Here is a 14,433-nt window from a genome sequence, read left to right as displayed (position 1 = left end):
GCCAGAAGGAAATAGTTAACCTGTAAAGAAAATAAACACAACTCTTACCTTACATCCTAACTAGAAAAAAAAAAAAATAGGAGAAAATGATAACAAAAGAAAATGGCACCCATCTCCCTACTGCTCCAATGCTAAAAAGAAGATGACTCAAAGCACTACATCAAACACACATTTAAGTTTTTTATTTATTTAAAGTTTAACCTTTACTCATAAGGCCCCACACTAGTGATGTTACAAATGACACTGAAGCTTCAAAGCGCGTATTCAGTAAGCATTGCAATTGCTGATAAAGCTCTAGACCATATAGCGTATTGTTTTCAAAGAATCACGTGATCAACAAAAAACGAAGCCTGCATCCGAATACTTACAGGTGCATCTCAATAAATTATAATGTCGTGGAAAAGTTCCTTTATTTCTGTAATTCAACTCAAAATGTCCAACTCGTGTATTAAATAAATTCAATGCACACAGACTGAAGTAGTTTAAGTCTTTGTGTCTTTTAAGTGTGATGATTTTGGCTCACATTTAACACAAACCCACCAATTCACAATCTCCATAACTTAGAATACTTCATAAGTCCAATAAAAATAAAAAATAAAAGATCTGAGAACTATTAGCCTTCTTGAAAGTATGTTCATATACTGTACATGTTCTCAATATATGGTAGGGGCTTTATTGCTTTAAATACTTCCTCAATTCAGTGTGGCATGGATTATATAGACTCTCTGTGGGGTTCAGGTCTGGTGAGTTTGCTGCTCAGTCAAGCACACCAGCATCATGGTCATTTAACCAACTCTTGGGGATTTTGTCAGTGTGGGCAGGTGCCAAATCCTGCTGGAAAATGTAACAGCATCTTCAAAAAGCTGGCCAGCAGAAGGAAACATGAAGTGCTCCAAAATTTATTGGTAAACGGGTGCGGTGACTTTGGTTTTCAAAATACTGATAAACTAAGTTCCAGAAGATCACGGGCATCCAGTATGGTTTTCTGGTCTTGACCCTTACACACAGAGATTGCTCCAGATTTTCTAAATCTTTGGATGATATTATACACTGTAAAGGATGATAACTTCAAAGTATTTTCAATTTTTTTTTTTTGCAATTTGCAAATTTGCAATACTCCACTATTTTTCCGTTATCTATATTCCATTGTGAATAAAATAAAAGTCTATGAGATTTGTAAATTATTCCATTCCTTTTTTACTCACAATTTGTAGTGTCCCAACTTTTTTGGGAATTGGGTTTGTATATATACATACATATATATATATATATATAGATACAGACCAAAAGTTTGGACACACCTTCTCATTCAAAGAGTTTACTTTATTTTCATGACTATGAAAATTGTAGATTCGCACTGAAGGCATCACTGGAACAACGCCAACTTTACACTATGATGTTGTAACATGTTCTTTCTCTGGTCTTTCTTTACCTAAGGATAGTTAGGTTCTTCAGATTCAGTTTTTTATACTAAGGCTATGTTTGCATTAGTGCATTTTAGTTTTGAAACGCTTAGCTTTTGCTACGATTACTCCGGTTGTTTACACTACTCCAAGGTTTTTGACCCTCAAAAACGGAGACTCTCGAAAATGGTGCAGACCCCGTTTTAGTTTGAAAAACTCTGGGGATGTGTTTCAATGTAAACCGACCAAAACTTGAGTCTTTTGAACATTCAGTATCCTCAAAGAATGTCCACACTCCAAAAGGCCATCAGAAAGCAGATATAGAGAATCTCATTGATGGTCCTTATAAAATCAGATCATAATTTGTTTTCCGCTTACTTGCTCCTTACAATCTAATTTTCGCTGTGGGTGGCTTTGTTCTCTGAAGGGTGCTTGAGAGTTTGAGGCTGCTGCGTGGAATCAGGCCAGGGCTCTATTTACTTCAGATCCCAGGCCTCATCCCTGCAGGGACCCCTAATCAATGCCCGCCTCTTGCCCTCTTCATGATCCCTCTCTTGTAGCGACCTGATGTGATCGCTAATTGGGCTATTTGTGTGGAGCTGAGCAAGCCTGACATTATTTCTGCTTGTCAGAGTGTGTGTTTTATGATGTTTCTGGGCCGTTTACTTATTTATTCGAAGCTCGCACCTTCTGGAGTCTGTGAGGTAGTTTGATGGACTGTGTCCCGAAGAAGTCTCCCGAGGCCATCCGTGTGTCTACGAGCATGTGTCAATGTGCGCGAGACGTCACAGCGGTGTCCTGACCACTGCCGCTCAGCATTCATTACACACCGTCACCCTCTTGGGCGTTTTTATTAACATTCCAATCAGCGCCGTGCCAGATTGCTGGATCTGCAGAAACAAATGGGGAATAGTCTTTGATAAAGGTTGAAAACACTCTGACAGGAGGCACAGAAATATGAATTCATGTGCATTCCGCATATTGAGATTTGGTCAATGAGCCAAGCCAGGGCCATTACTCCTCTGTTTGTTATTTAAATGGATTTTTCACAACACCGGCACCTGGAGTATCGCTTTCATAAGCTAGGAGATCTTCTTCCTCAAAAACAGCCAGTGGGAAGCTGCCAGTTCTTCCGTAAAGTGATAGGCACTTTTCCGGTTTTCTCTAGTCTTTGTTTCTTTTTTTCCCTGCAGTTGACTGATTCACAGAATGGAGGTGCTTGACAGTCACCGTCATCTGCAAAAGACATCCTTTATTCTCAGAGGAAGGCAGTGCTGAGATGGAAAGATGAAGTTAAGACAGAGGGTGTCATTCATTCAGGTCTGTCACTCTCCCATCTCTTTGTGTTTGAGATTCTTTGGTCAATAGCTGTTCTTGACCTTTTACACCCTTAAAAAACACGCTTCTGCCCTACAAGTCTCGGGATCAATCCGAATTCATGTCAGTAATATCTTCTCCCAGCTTCTGTCCTTAACCTGTTGCTCAGTTCCTGTCTGAATGACGTTAGTGGTGTCTGAGCTCCACAGGAGATTACCTAGAATGATGGTGATGAAGCAACTTTAGCAATGAAAAGGTATGCCAAGAAGTGATTCTAGTGATTTTACACCGTTTGTCATTTTGGTGTGCTTTTAAAGATTAACTTCAGGTAAATATTATTAATCTATTCCATGTATTTTACTTCTCTTAAATCTGTGCATTCCACAAAACATATTCTATCACAAAATCAGTTTTAGTATTTTCAAATACGCCTGAAGGTCAATAGTATCTTAAGCTTTAGCATGTCTTAAAGTTCACAGAACAAAATCAAAGCCTCTTTTTCTGCGTGTGTATATTAAATTCATTATTTGTATGAACAAATCACTAAGGTCAGGAAATATGCTCAATGGCCTATTACATTTGGGTCCTTCCGATTTCATGTATTTCTTCTTTTTAAATGTCTGACTATTTAAAGTTATTAACCTTGGGGTAAATGCTAGAACAGAAAATATGAGGACAAGTCTGTATACTCCATTCCCATTAAAACCACAAAAACAAAAAGGCACCAATTTAGTAAAGAGACCAGTTATTACATATTAATATTTTTTATTATTATTATTAATTAATTTTTTTATTATTATTAATATTTGCTCTTTATTAGCATTTACAATGTACATATTCTGCATGATCATATTCTATATCTGTAATCCTAACTATTACCCAAACTTAAAACTACTTTACAAACTATCAATAATCAGCAAATTAGGAGTTTATTGAAGCAAGTCAACAATAATGGTTTAAATGATTAATGGACAATTGGATCTTAAAACAAAATTTGACCAAAATAATAAATAAATAAGCTCTCCAAGATTTTTAAGTCTTTTTTAATTTTCTCATTCAGTGTGAAGATGAGGAAGGTAATTGCAAATGCATACATAAATAAATGAAAACAAATGGATCCTTTTATATATATATATATAAAAAAGCCTCATACAGGGCATCTCTTTCTTCAGAGAAGTTCTTAGCTGTAGAAACCATAAACATGATGAAGTGAGGCTGGCTTTTTCGTCATGCATCAAGCTTCAGTGTTATTCAAATGCTCAAGCTGGTAAATAATTCAGGGGAGGTGATGTACGTCATATTTCCTCAGCTTTGGGATTAATGTAATTTTCCCAACACCAAATCGTGATTGATAGACAGATAATGATGTAATTATCTTAGCGAGACTTGGTGCTCTCCCATTAAAGAGGATAATGTTGCTGTTGTCCTTCTGGAATTCAGTTGCTAATTTTACCCTTTAAAACTATTAGAAAACGACAGCCGACATCCTGGAATGAAGGGATCGTTTAAGGTCCACAGTCTGATGCCATGATACAAAGGTTAAACTCTACTTTTCTGTGCCAGTTTGTAGAAGTTGAATGCGCATACTTGCTTAGAGCTTTTGAAGGATCCCATCCACACTTTGTTTGATGAAAGGACTAAAAGGTCACATGGCTTAATAGAGAAACCAATTACTTCAGCTCCACTTGATAATGAGAATGTTGATAAGCTGAGTCCTCACATTCATGTATCAGATTTCCTCACACCATTTATTATTTATTATTTCCAATTTAAGGTCTATTAGAAACATTCTAGTTGATTGGCAAGAATCTGTATAGCATGTCACGATTTGTATTTGCTGCCATCAAGGTTATATAAAACAGTATAAGCTTGAAATTGCAGGATCTGCAGAGCTGCATTTGCAATCTTGTTAGACCAATGTGGCATTAGCCTTGTTAATGCTAGAATACACTACACAACTTTAACACATAATTTGTTTTTTTAGCTTCAGATTATGATTATATTTTATGATTTGATATTTTGAGATGATTTTAGAATGCATATTGTTTTCAGTTGTCATGCATCTCCTATGTGAGGCTCTGCATAAGTTCAGAACAACTTTAAAGTCTAATTTCCTGTAACGATTTATAGTCAGCAATTGTTGTCAGATTTTAAAAGTTGTGTAGTTTATTCACGCCTTCAGATGCTTACAGTCTTGTATTTGTTTGGCTAATCTTAAGGGACATTCAAACAGGGATTTGCGTGAAGTGAAGTGACGTGACATTCAGCCAAGTATGTGACCCATACTCAGAATTGGTGCTCTGCATTTAACCCATCTAAAGTGCACACACACAGCAGTGAACACACACACCCGGAGAAGTGGGCAGCCATTTTTGCTGCAGTTCCCGGGTAACAGTTGGGGGTTTGGTCATAGCATTACAGGGCTGAGACTCTAACCCACAATCCTAGGGTTAGTTAAACTCTCTAACCACTAGGTCAGGACTTCCCCAGTGGCAAAACAATTAGAAGTCATTCATTTTCAATGAGAGTAATTTCTGGCGACATGCCACATCACATATCAAAAAGTATGATTTCCTTAAAAGATATTCACCTTTCATTGGGCTCTTAATGATTTAAATATGGTTTTCAACCTTTACAGACGCCCCAAAATTTCTATAATGCTTAAAAGTAGAAAATATAGAACATTTATACCACATTGCATTTAAAATATGTAGAATATGTTTATATTTTTTAAAATGATGTCTTTATATTTGGTAGCTTTGCAAAGGGAAAGTTTGTTTGAGGGCCACTTACTGTAGTCTGGCTTGAAATTCGACAACATTTTTATGACCACACAAGAAGGCTGTTCCTAAGTATACTCTTGTCTTTGAAATATGAATAAATTGTCTCTAGCACCTGATAAATATAACTTAAATTTCATATTTTATATCATGTACTGTACTTCTGGGGTGCCCTAAGTCAGCCGAGCTTTCTGCCACAGTTTTGTGCACAGGATTGTAATTTGGGCACAGAATAGAGCATTTCACATATTTGTGAACTCTTTTGTGGAGAGGTATTTTGTTAAATTGATTTTCATTTGTTCAAAATACTTGAAAACAATCCTGCTTTTGCGGACGTGTGGCACAAATATAACCACTAAGAATGAGAATGCTTAATGGACAGCACACTCCCAGGTTAAACCGCTGCAATGTGTGGCTCAAGATAAATCCGAGAAACCTCAGGCAGTAAATTATCTGATTGCCTAAACATTATAAATCGCTAATCTATGTTTGACATTCGGAACACAATTCACCTAATAGATTCATATTTGCGTCTTTCCAAAGAGCAATTGTGCTATTTATGTCTCTTTACCTTTCCTTTTAAACAATCAGCAGTCAAAGATATACAAGTTGAAATGTCATAGACTGAATCGGTGTCTAAACATAGAGCCATCTGGAAAAAGAACTGTTGGATGATCTCACCCGGTGTGACCAGTCATTACCGGTGTCATTCAGCACTTGATGATGTGTACCTGTTAGCAATAGCATCAGTGATGTACTACAGTTCAGTTGTTACCATGGTCACCACAATGGAAGTGCCTTCCCTGTTATATTTTGTGCTAGTGTAATATATTATAGACTCAAGAAGAAATCAGAAGGTTTTTTTTTTTTCACTGTGTACCAAACCTTATGCACACTGAGAATTAGGGTGACCATATGTGCCGTTCATACGGGACACGTCCCAGCCAGGATTTTAATATTGCCTAAAATATCCAGGTTTTGGCTATTTGTGTGCAGATTGATTGTTGTGAATCATGAGAGCTATAAAGAGCAGAGCAGACGGCTCCTTGTGCTTTTGAATCGCATTTACGTGTATGTTTGTTCGTTTGACTTGAAGGATTGTGGCGCACTTTGTTTTTGTTTTTTTTGGATTTGTGCGCAGAGACGCTTCAAGTCAATCGAACGAACAAACACGTGCGCATATTTGCATCGCTTTGATTGTTCCCTCTAGATCTCACCTTCTCACACGCACCCCGACGATTGGTCGTCCTATGTACAATACCTGCAAGTTATTGGTCAAGCTGCTCTGGATGTTTAAGGCATTATTAAAATTCTGGCTGGGACGTGTCCCGTATGAACGGCGCATATGGTCACCCTACTGAGAATACTTCTTCACGTCTCTGTGTATTTTTCTCCAATACGGATTCTATAGATATATATGAAAAGTCGGTGCAGAATGTGACCTAAGTAAAAATCATGGGCTGCATCCAGAATCGCATACTCTTTGGGTAGGTATTTATTTTAAATAAGGAATTATTTCACGATCGTTAAAACAAATACATCTGTTTAGTTACATTTATGATTGTGGTACCGCATGAAGTTCTACTGTAGCCACAGTGCAATGTTAGTTTTTAAGATCATAATTGAGTACATTTTGGGGAAAGGAAAATGAGACACTTTTTGAAATTTTTACCTGAACCAAATGTTCATTTAGCATGACATCATCACCCTGTTTGTGGTTGTCAGGTTTCCCGTTCATTGCAAAAGATTGAACAGCTCTTTAAGGTGTATAGTGTAATTCATCCCTTTTACACAGACTTAAAAAGACATCATTTCATCTAAATGGCTTTTTTGATTGCTGATCTGTGCTTTTTCATGGAATAATATCTGTTCTGCTTCATCGTCTGGTTGTTGTCCGTCCTTTCATCCCAGTCAGTCGAGTATGTAAGGATTAAGAATGCATTTTTTTTTTTTTTTTGATGGTCTACACATTGAGGGAATCTGTGCTTTAAAAATGTTCCAGAGGAAGCTATTCAGAAGGAAGCTATTGTTTAAAAATCAGTGACTGTGTGCTTTAATTTGTCCATACAACAGTGTTAGTGGAAACTTTGCGGGAGGCACAAATGTAGTTTTTGAAGACAGCTGAAAATTGACATGCTGATAGGAAATATCTAGCCAGGGGGAAATGTGTTGGCTGCTGATGCATTAATTGGGAAGGCGGCTGTGGTGCTCACAGCTCCTGCTGGGAGCTCTGCCTCACCTCAAATTTATTCAAAACACATCCAAACAAGCACCCGCGGCTGCTCCGCACACATTGTGCGGAAACCAACAGGAGGACTCTTCCGGCTTTGCCACATTGTAGGCCAGTGTTGTTCTAGGCAGGCTGACAGAAAGGAAAACAGATGAGTGTCATTTTTTTCTCTCTTATTCACAGTTGACAGGGAGCAGTTTCAAATCTGACAAGAGTGATGAAAAGGAGAGGTGATGAGGAGTGTGGATCTGTCAGTCTACTCCAGATCTAACTATACACACCACATTCAGGTATATGTCACCCTTTCACATTGACGTCGAGTCAGTTCTCTTTTAGAGAAACATTAAAGCTGGTCTCTGACCAGTGAAGAAAAGGACAACCACAGCTAGGAGCCTTTAGTGTGACGTACAGGCTAAAACTCAGCAAGTTAAACATTCTGACTGATCCAGCTAACAAAAAAGAAAATATCTATCTCTCAGGTTTGTGTTGAGAGCTCTCTTAACTGTCCTTTACTCTGATAGATGGGTGCTTTCAGCATGCTTTATTCAGTAAACTTCTGACTGGGATAGAAGAATAAGCATATACAACTGAATAGAAGGGCTCTTGGGTTCCACGCAGGGGCCTGTGTCTGCCGAATGCTTTTTGATAATGTAATGACTTCAGTTCATTCACAGTGAGTGAGCACCTTTGTGTAAAAGCAGAATATATGATGAGACTGATGTATTAGAAGGAAATGCAAGTTGATGCACTGACAGGCCTGGGATTGAATCTGAAAAACGATGCATGTTTAATGTGATGCTGAATGATTGAATTTCTCACATACCGTAGTGGAAAATATTCTCAAGAAGGAACACCACCAAAAAAAGAAAAGAAAAAAAAAACTGCATAACAACTGTGAGAAAAAGTCATGCAAATTGTCATTTAAAAGTTTAACTTAAAAATAACAGCTGAGAGCTATAATGTTGTAGCTGTTAGATGCTGTCAGGATTGTGATAATTAAGTAAATATCAAACTAGCAATAATAATAATAACATTACCTGTTATGTTTTTTTTCTATAATTTTTCAAATGTTCATAATTCTTAAGAATTATTCGGTTTTTCACATACAGTAGTGTGGCATAAAATGGAATGCCATAAAAATGTTCTTCCTCAAACAATTGTTTTATTGCATAAAATAATTATGTGAATGTAAACAACATTGTGGTATATACATTTGCAATAGTGAGATATGATCTCAATAATAAGGAAAGTCCAATTATGAGGTACAAAATCACAATTACATGAAATAATGTGCAATTTGAAAAAGTCACAATTGTGAAATATAAAATAAAAAGTTGCAAATATAAAATACAAAGCTGCAATTGTTAGAAAAAATACCTTTCTGTTTTCCAAATGGCATATCATTCTGAGGAATATTGACTTTCTCACATAGTGTGATATAACCTTAAGAAAGACGGCCACAAAAGTGTGCTTCCACAAACAATAGTATTATTGAATAAAATAATTTAACATAACAGCAGGCTAATTCTAACACCAAAAGCCTAAAAGGGTATTAAAAGCACCACAAACAAAATCAATAATATATCGACTGCCCTTTAGGTGCATTTATTGTTCATTAGAAGTCACAACGCTATCATAATTTATATGATGCTAACAAATTAGTTTTGTATACTATTGCATAACCCCCCTCAGACGTTATATTCTTAAAGGTTACAATAATCAGACACTGTAGGATAGCATTGCAGGAACAAAATGCTTTTAACATATTGCTTTGAGTCCTTGGAGATGAGAGGAACAAAGAACAAAATAAAAAAATATAGACGAAGACAAATAGTTATGTCCATGTGGTGGACTTTGGATTTGCCAACAATATCTGAGAAAGATGAGAGTGTCAAGGTTTTCTCCAACAAACCAACAGTGCCCTAGATGCAAAACAAAGCAAAAGAAAACAATAATAGACCAGTGTCTTTTGAAATGTGCATTGCCACTTCAATTTGGCTGCAGCTGGGCCACATTTCTCGTCCTTATTATATGTATGACTCCATTAGAACGAATGCTTGGGAACCACAGACTCTGCTCTTCAGAAAAAATTGATTCTCTGTTCTCACACACACACACACACACACACACACACACACACACACACACTACACACACGTTTGTTTTTGTGAAAATGTATAGTACATACTATAGTGTTATTGAAACATAGGGTAAATTACTTGAATCAATTTGTTGTGGTAATTCTATAGTTGCTGTGGTAATATACCAACTACAGTAATATTAAAAAAAATACTTTACCCAATACTGTACCAAGTTTATATTATATGTTATATAAAAATATATATATATATTTATATTTTATATTATACTACAATGTTTACTTTGTAATATAATATAATACAATGTTTAATAAAAACTTAAGTATACTACAGTATTTATTACAGTTTATCAGTTCAGAGTAGTTCTGCTAAGAAGAGAGGGCAAATAGTTGAGGCATATCCCAATAGACAAAAGACTAATTAGAGCAGAAGGTGATTTAACAAAATACACACAGAGTCGGGTGATCCTTTTTCAATGTATTTATACTAGTGCTGTCAATCGATTAAAAAAAATTAACTAATTAATCGCACAATTTTTTAAAATTAATCGCGATTAATCGCGATTAATCGCAATTAACAGACTGAAACTTTTTGGATATGTAAATGTAAAATGTAAATAATTAATGTAAACTCAAGACAAAGAAACTATTTAAATTCAAAATATGATTGTTTATTGGAATTTTTGTTTAACTTGTAACACAGATTTTCTCATGTACCTACAACATACCTGCAATAAACCATCAATATCCTCCAAATTAACTGTTGGCTTGAAAGCCATATTTATTAAAGAAATAAAAACACAGGCATGTAAGTATCATTTGAATTTCAAAACAATCAATGCCAATAAAAAACCAAAATGATTTCCATGTTGAATTCTAAGTGGACTGCAAAAAAATTCCAAAGTATAGTCATTGCCAGTGCTTTAAGTGGGCCTGGATGCACCAGTACTCAGTACCGCCACTTCCAAATATAGCTCTTGAGCGTACCGCCACCTCTCCGTGCGCCCAGAACGTGCTTGTAGCATACCGGTACGCTCATTTGGACATCTGTTTTAATAGAGGTTTTAATCTTTTACCTGCACTGCCGATTTTCAGAGCGCCCTTCACAATGCAAGCTTCCTAATTCATCCCACCCAGAGCAGAAACTACATTACCCATTCACCCTTAAGTTATACAAGTGAATAGCGCATGTGTCGCTTTTCCCACTGTTAAGTGTCAACAACTCAACGTGGCCGGAGAAGGTGTGTGAAAGTCGTTGTGAGTTATACTAAAGCAAAATCTTGAGTATTTATTGTCTGATAAACATTAAAAACTGTCTGCGGAGGTTCAGTCGTCCTGCAGCCAGCCCCCGCTGGCTGCTCATTGGCTGCAGCATCTTTTTTCTAAGTTCTAAAAAAATACCGTAGACGGCAAGGCACAAATTTAGATATTCATTTATCTAATTAATCTATAGCCTATGCACAAAGACAATATGTTCTTTTTGTCCCCTTTTTGTTTTAAAGCTTGATGAAGAGAGAGAGCGCAAGTTGCTGCAGCTGAGGAGGACAGTGATGCACGCGTACAGGAGTGATTGACAGTTCGCGGCACTGTGTACAAAAAATACTCCGCTACACAATTATTTCGTTATTTTCGCTTAAGCTTATTAACGTTAGCGTTACAGAAAGGTCTGATTTACGCACTGTTACAGTCATTGTTTTTTTGTTTTTTTTTAAACAATGACATTTGAGTTCATGATTTTAATGTTGCTGTTTCTTGTGGCAGACTAAATGAAGAGTAATGTTTCTTGTGGCAGACTGAAGAGTAATCCGGCAGAGTTTTATACTGAAACTTTCCGTCTAAAAGTCCTTCCTTGGTCTTATCCATATTTCTTTGCACGTTGAACACACATAGGCCACAACTGGAAATAAAAAAAACTGCAACCGCGTTAATTGCGTTATTTTTTTTTAACGCGTTAAATATTTCAAATTAATCGAATTCGTTAACGCGCTAATTTTGACAGCACTAATTTATACATTGCTCAATGTTCTTCTTAAAATAATAAGGTAAATAATAAGGTAAAAATATCTTCTTTTGTGTTTTGTAAAAAAGAAAGAATGTGATACAGGTTTGAGCTGACATGAGTATATTTAAATGATGGCAGAATTTTCATTTCAGGCAAAGAACTTTTCCTATTTCCCAATTTTGTGACTGGAAGCCGAAATAAATAAATATGACAATGATTATTTTTAATGTAGCTATTTTTGAACTCCCATAGTGAAGCCTATTTATATATAATCTATTTATCTATATATTTATCTATATTTTTTAAATATATTCATATATTTAAATATAAATATTTATATTTTGCATCATATCTTAGTATCATATTGTGTTTCTTTCTCTTTTTTCCCCCCACTTTTGCTCAAAGTTGCACGTCTACATATTTTGGAACATTTACCGAAAGTACTATTCATTATTCACATGTAAAGTGTTTCAATGAATTAAAAAAATTGTTCAAACACAAATTGAGATATTTTTTAATAAAACCTGTAGGAGGTTTCTGTCCCTCCATTTAAACTCAAGTAACCAAAACTTACAAGATCCAAAAAGGTAATACAAGTACTTCAATCTTTTTAATATTTGATGTTACCCTTGAGGAGATATGATTATGTAATATAATAAACTTATTTAATTTAGGCTTTTATTTGCATATAAATAATGATCAACACACTTAATGTAGCTCATTACATCTTGTAAACATGGAAGCTTAAATTTGTGTGTGTGTGTGTTCGTTCGTGTGTGAGATGGATGAGAACCAGTGAGGTCTACTCTAGCATGTGACAGACACGCTTCCCATTAAGCAGTTGAATCTCTTTACACTTTATGACCTTTTCAGATTTGGTTACCTGGACTTGGAGGGACAGAAATTCAACCACAAAATTTTCATTTTTGGATGAACTGACCCTTTAACACCTGTAAATAGTAGCATACTGTAAGTATTATCATACAGCATTTATCATTTTCATGGACAGTATAAAAATAAAATTATGAAGCCGCAGCTGCATGCTTTCAATGTTTAAGCTTCCACTAATCTTTAACAGCAGGTCTATTTCACTGAAGGCCTGAGGATGCATGTAACACGTGCGCATCACTTTCAGTTTAAATTTAACCGATGATGGCAATAGGCAGCTGTAAATATATAAAATCATGTTTTAAGAGCAGATTGGTTGGGGAGAGGAAAGAGTAGGGCTGGCATGCTCGACATGGCATGACTTCTTTATCTGCTCTTCAAATGATTCGAGTGGAGGGTAGCCCATTATGTTGGCGGAGCTCTGAGTTGAAGTTGATGCTAATCACAGCAGCTGTGATCTTTTTTGCTCAGTCCAGGACCATAAGGCTTTGGATGTGATACAATCTTTCCTCAGCCCACCTTTTTTTTTCTTTTAATGTTCAGAGAGCATTTACAACTGCAAAGGTTTGTTAACCTAGAGCTGACTGCAGTAACAGATATGACTGCTGATAAGATGTTAAAGGGCTGTTTGTGGAAACTGCACTGCACCAGGCACAAGTCTTCTGGGAAGTGGGCTCGCTTTCCAATGTGAGGCTGATTACGCCAGCCAGGCCCTTCACAATAAACAGATGGCTATGGCAATCATGATTAATAAATTCATTTATTTTGCCTTCCAGCAACTGGTTAAGAGTTGGGAAATATTTCATCCTTATTATATGTTAGCATAACATCCAACAAAATATTTGTTAAAGGAATAATTCGCTCTTAAAATGAAAAGTTTTATTCATTTCAAAGCCGTATGACTTAAGTAGTGGAACAGAAAAGCAGAAATGCTAACACTGCTATTTCTTATACAGTGAAAAAAAACAGTGATCAATACTTTCAGTGGAAGCCGCAAATCTTTATCTCACAGTTCTGACTGTGTTAATTTTTTTTTTAGTTAATTTATTGCAGCTTTTGTGTTGCAAAATAAGGTAGACAGTCACAGTCACAAAGCACTGCTGAAGAATCCCAAAGCTGCCACTGTTTCCTTTAACTGGCAGCAAACAGGAACTGATGGCTGAAAAATGGGTTGTCATTTGACTAATGTCATAGTGTTTCAGAAGTCAGTAGATCTTATGCAAAACACATGAGGAGCTGAGCAAGAAAAGGTCATTCGGGGAAGAACAGGGGGAATAATATGACACTTGTGACTTTGAGTGCGTTATATTTTTTTGTTGAGAGCCCCTGTAGCAAATAATCTTTCTGTGATTGATCCTCTGCACTCTTTCTAACATCCTGCTGCCTTTTACAAATAACTGTGCAGTATGTGTGTGATAGAGAGAGAGAGGGGAAGGAAGAGAGAGAGAGAGAGAAAGAGAACACATGCCGTATTTAAGACCTTGTCATTATGTGAGGTGAGCTTTGTATCTGATCATCTGTAAAGCATCCTTGTGTGATTTTATCTGTGTGTTCATGAACTCCTGCTACACTGCTCAAAACCTTTTCCTGTGCTCCTCCTATGATAACTGCTTTCTTCAATAGTGAGATGCCGGTCTGACACACACGCACGTGATAGTGAGGAGCCCAGGAGTAAGTGTGGTATCTGAGGTCATTCTACAGCACATCCCTGCATC

Source organism: Carassius auratus, chromosome 37 (assembly GCF_003368295.1).
Source record: "Carassius auratus strain Wakin chromosome 37, ASM336829v1, whole genome shotgun sequence".
NCBI lineage: Eukaryota > Metazoa > Chordata > Actinopteri > Cypriniformes > Cyprinidae > Carassius > Carassius auratus.
The sequence above is the reverse complement of the archived record's forward strand: the minus strand, read 5'-3'. Positions refer to the sequence as shown.